This window comes from Echinops telfairi, unplaced genomic scaffold (genome assembly GCF_000313985.2).
Source record: "Echinops telfairi isolate 266 unplaced genomic scaffold, ASM31398v2 ScPeMD7_2291;HRSCAF=2852, whole genome shotgun sequence".
NCBI lineage: Eukaryota > Metazoa > Chordata > Mammalia > Afrosoricida > Tenrecidae > Echinops > Echinops telfairi.
Genome location: NW_022106189.1, coordinates 24,466,419 through 24,472,267, shown reverse-complemented (window position 1 = coordinate 24,472,267; position 5,849 = coordinate 24,466,419).

The window sequence follows — 5,849 nt, the reverse complement described above, 5'->3', positions numbered from 1 at the left end:
TTTACCTTCAAGCTTTTAAGACCCCAGACGCTATGTTTGCTTATAACTTTCTGCAGGATTTGACATCCTTGCTTACCTCCTCTCTCTTGAAAGAGTTCTACTTTGTGCTCTGTCAAACGGTTCCTAGGAATCTTCTAAATTTTCTGAACTCTCCCACAAGTCACTGCATGGGAGGGTCTCCGGCCCTGTCAAGAGGAATGGCCTGGGACACCCCAGTGGGCCAGTTCTCCTCTGTCCTATAGGCTTGCACTGAGTCAAAATTGACTGCTGGCAGTGAGTTTGATTTTTGTTTTTTTCTCCTTCTCTCTCACACATTTTTAGACCGTTTCTTATTGTGAATTTGGTTGGGGATTTATATTTCAAGCCGTCAATTTTGTCTTCAACAGTTTAAACTACTTATCCAACCCTCCAATAGCGTATCCACCACCACCAGCACCGCCCCCTCCACCCTGTCACTTCCCTCTCCTTCCTATGGATGGCTTCACCTAAGACCTTTCCGGCCGGCTCTCCAGCTTCTTCTGCCATTTTCCCTGCCGTGCCTCCGCCTTGGTCACCTCCAAAGCCGGTTCCCTTCAGAATGAAACGTGTTGTCTTGGTTTTGTTTTCTTCCTTACAACCGTGATGGCATACAACAGCTGTCCTTTTGTGAGTGACTAGTTTCACTCAGTCAAATGTTTTCCAGCCTGGACCATGCCATGAGGTGCATCCTGGTTTCATCATTGTGTTTTAGTGATGGGTAGTGTTCCGCGGTGTGTATGGACTAGAGCAGTGGTTTTCAGCTTTCGCTGCTGCGACCCTTTCATACTGTTCTGCATGTTGTGGTGACTCCCCCCAAAACATAATATTTTTGTTGCTACTTCATAATTAATTTTGCTACTGTTATGAATCGGGCTACCCCTGTGAAAGGGTCGTTCGACCCCCAAAGAGGTCATGACCCACAGGTTGAGAACCGCTGTAAGTTTCCTTATCCATTCTTTGACTGATGGGCATTAGATTGTTTCTATCACCTTGTTATTGTGAACAGTGCTACAATGAACACAGGTATGCATACATCTATCTATTCTTGCTACAACTCTGACTTCTTTAAGGTTTTGCTAGATTGTATGGAACTTCTATACCCAGTTGTTTGAGGCAGTGCTATATTGCTTTCCACAGTGGGTGCGTATATTCACAGCCCTACCAGCAGTGTATGCATGTGTGTTCCAGTCTCTCCACACCTTCTCCAGCTTTCTCGTTTTTTTGTTTTATTTTGTTTTTAATTTTGCTCTCATTGTGTTTGTAAGGTGGTAGCTCCGTGTATTTTATTTGCAGCTCCCAGATGACTAGTTACCATGAGCATTTCTTCATCTGCTTGTTGGCAATTTGGATGTCAGCTTTGGTGAAATCTCTCATACATTTTAATTTTAGAATAATTCTATAATTACAGAAACATGTAAAGATAATTTGGGGAATTCTCAGATACCTCACAACCATTTACCCTATAATTGATATTTTATATGATTGTGATCTATTTGTCACAATTAATGAATCAAGAATGAAGTATTATTAATAAAATGCTAATTTTCAAGATAATGTTTTGCCTGATGTCCATAGCCTATTCCAGAATCTGAGCCACTATATTGCATTTGATTTAGTTACTCAGTGTCCTTAGGCTCCTGTTAGCTGTGACAGTTTCTGACTTACCTTGTTTTTGATAAACTTGACAGTTTAGAGTAATGTTAAGCAGGTATTTTGTAGAATGTTCCTAAATTGATAACTACCCTTTTCGTTGTTGTTGTTTCATGATTAGTCTAAGGTATTGCTTTAAGGAGGAAGACGATGGAGATAAAGTGCCATTCTTATCACACTATATCTAGTGTATGTGCTATCATCATGACGACACTATTGTTATCCTTGTTTAACTGTCTGAAATAGGGCGTGCCCTTTTCCACCTGTAAGGCTAACCCCACTACGCCTTTTTTATTGTATTATTTGGAAGAACGTTTTGCACTACCCAAATTTAATGGGTGGAAAGTTATAGTTCATCTTCTTGATGGAGCTATAAAAATGGCTTGTAATTCTCTTAGATAGGAAAATTTCCCCTTTATTATACCTCGTGATAGTTTTGTGTGTGTGCAAATACAGCACACCTAAGAAGATGTGGGTGACTGATGGTGCCTCCTTGTGGGCATGGCCTTCTCATAAGGATGATTCTGGAAACTTTCTCTCTCTCTCTCTCTCTGTCTCTACCTGTGAAGTAACCATGTGGAGACATGTCAGAACCCAGTGATGCTTCCACAGCCATTGAATCCACAAGACTTTTCACCCACTGGCCGGGATGTTCCTGCATTCTGCATCATTGTGTGTGTCTTCAGGAGTCTGAAGAGGGACTTATGGACTAACACTAAATGTATTGACTAGTATAGAACATATGGTCTTAAGTTGGACTGGCTGGGATGTTTTCTTGATATATAATGACTTCTTGATAGAAAGCACTCTCTTACACATATATGAGAGTCTGTTTTTTTTTTTTCTCCCAAGTCAACCTGGCCTAGCACACACCTCTACTTATTTCCTTATTTATGATCAGTGAATAGTCCAAACACAGATCCACCACCAATGAGCTGGTTCCAACTCACAGTACCCCTCTACAGGGTTTCTAAAGCTTTGTAAATTTTGCAGGGAGTTGACAGCCTCACCTTTCTCACTTGGAGTAACTGATGGGTTTGAACACTCGACCTTGTGGGTAGCAGTCCATCACTTCCCAGACAACATCACTGGAGCTCCATATCTGTATCAGTATTGACTGATAAGGATTTGCTCTATGTTCTGTATAGTAACCCCATGAAAATGACATTATTCATTGTGTGGCTAATTTTTTCCCCCAATTTGAACATTGGGAACTTATTTATTTTGCTTTATTTTGCATTGGCATAACGTCATCACTGTCATTTTTTTGTTTATAGTACCTTGTCCTTTATTTGTTTCTATACTCATATACTCCTTGTCTCTGTCCTATAACTAGCCCTTGTTTTATTGGAGAATGGTATTGGAAAACATGTCTGGGTTCTGGCTATGCTCATTGTTATTGGATTGTAATTAGTTCAAGAATGAGTGGATCTGTGTGTATGCATGATAAATAGCACACACACATATGTAGCCATCAATATTTTATCCATAACCATCTGTACCTATATTAAGCTAAATATGACTTTATACTGGCTTCCCTTGCTAATGCATGGCAGATTGAATCATCCTGGCCTCCATTTTATACGTAATTTTTTAAATATATAACATCAATAGTGAGAACCTTAGTATTGTATTAAAGCTTAAATTAAGAGCACTTGGTTTGCAAAGGTTATAGTGGGAGTCTTATCTCCCTTTGAGCCTTGACATGAATTCAGTCTCCATTGAGTTATTTCTCATCAGTACAAAGTTTTACCCTAAGGTAGAGTATGTTTGAAAGTGGAATCCTGGAACTCTTCAGGCAGGCCAATAAGGGCCGCTATAACCCTCAGCTGGTTCATAGGGTATTCCCTTAATGGGAAGTAGGAACCTAGGACAACATGGTCATGACACAAATCCTGAGCACAGTTGTCAAGGGGCCCGGAAACAATCCTATAAGCAATTCTAATCTTTCAGAGTGTATGTATTCTACTCCTGGTTCTTTCCTCCCTCTATAGCCCCACCTGCACCAGGGATGGATTGATCTGCCACCAGTCATGTGAAAATGTCCTTTGTTTTCCATGTTCTATGTAATTAGCCACATGGCTGTGGATACTTGGAACACAATTATGGCCTCATGCTGTTGGCCTCCCTCATCTAGATGATTTCCCTTTGTCTTTGTTTTCTCTTTGTCCTATGAAAGACTTAATAAAGGGTCTCTATAAAATACATTTGAATGTGGGCTATTTCTCCCCCAAGAGTAGCTCTTAATATCTGATCTTTATTAGCTTGCCTTTTCAATTATATCTTCTGTTTGGGGCTTCAGAAGAGACCCCAAATCTCAAATATGGCATAAGGAGAAAGGACCATAAATCTCAAATATAACGTAAGGTGGAGACAAAGCTGACATAGCATCTGGTTGTCAGAGACCATCAGCACGATTCGTTTGAAAGAGCAAGAGGCAATCAGATGCAGCATGCCTTTGTGTGTCTTGGGAGTTCGTTTCTTTGTTGGCACAGAACAGTATATACCTTTTGGGATAAACCAAGTTGTTTACTGATTTACCTTTTGAAGGATACCTAATTGGTTCCAGTTTGGGGAGCTTAGGCAAAAAACCAATATAAACATTTCATGCAGTTTGGGTGTGAACATACATTTTCAAATCACTTGGGCAAATACCAATGAATGGGATTGCTACACTGGTGAGACCATGCTTTGTAGTAGACTCGGTTCTAAAGTGTCTGTCTCATTGCACATGCCCACCAACCAGGAAGGGCAGTGCCTGTTGCTTGCATTCTTAACAGAAATTACTATTGTCTGGTTTTTTGGGCTTTTTTGAGTCCTTATCCAAGTAGTTGTGTTGTGGCATCTTATTGTTATTTTATTTTGTGTTTGCCTAATAGCATGTACGAAGAGACAGGGTGGTGTTGTCGTAGAAGCATTAGACTTTGAACTTCAAAGCTGAGAGCTGATTCAAACCCACCACTTGCTCCAGGGAGGATGAGACTACCTGCTCCCATAAAGATACACATCCCCAGAAACCCTACAGAGGGTCACTGTACGTCAGTGTCAGCCTGATGGCAGTGGATTGGTTTTCAGTTGCATGTGTTGCTGAGTGTATTTTGCATGCTTACTGCTGTTGCTGTTCGGTACCGTCGAGCCATTTATGACCCACAGTGACCCTGTGCACAACAGAAGGACACACTGCGTGGTCCTGTGCAATCCTCACAACCATTCCCATGTCTGAGCCCATTGTTGCAGCCACTGTGTCAATCTATCTAATCCAACTAATATCTTATTAAGAGTTTATTAAAGGAACTGAATGATCCAGCAGCCTCTAGTAAGGACTCCCCCCAATACTGCTCTAAAACAATCCAAATTCTCTACTATTGAGTTGATTCCAACTCATAGCAACCCAATTACATTGGGTAGAACTTCCCCTGTGAGTGTGTGATTGCAATTCTTTACAGGCACATAAAACATCAGATTTCTCTCGAGAAACAGCCAGTGATTTCGATCTATTGACCTAGCAGCCAGGAGCCCAAAGGAAATTTCCACAGGACATAAATCCAGAAGGTCCCGGAGCTTACAAGAAGAAAAATGTGACTGGTTGGCATTGACAAAGCTATGCTGTAACAGACACTAGATAATGGAAAGGCTATTTAAACATTATTTTGCTGATCATAAAGTTTGAGTCATTTGACCACTTACCTATGGATATTTCCAGCGTGAGCCTGAATGAATGCTCTCGGAAAGGACGCTGTGCAAGGAAGGGGGAAATGGCGGAGATTGCCTGTAAGTCACCTGTGGTATGTGCTTAGGAGGTTCGGAAGTTATCTCAGAATAAGCAATTATCAGAGGGGAAAATGCAGCCTGGTCTGCATCTTTGGTAGAAGCTTCTCCTTATGCCAAGCACCTAGTTCTTTCAGTTCCTTCACGAAGTCCTCTGTCGGACCTGATTCAGAAATATTGTCTCAGTGTGACTTTTCATTTTCTAAACCATTTCTTTCATAGGGATTTTTTAAACTGTTCAATTAATATTTACCTGATCAGATTTTTCTTTTGTGAATCCTTCCAGTGGTGTGGCATATCAGAATCATCACCAAACCCATTTTAGAAGCAACAACAAAAAATTAACCTTTTCGAATTTTAAAGCTCAATTTGAAGTCATATGATATTAAATATTAGAAATTGGAATTTAAATA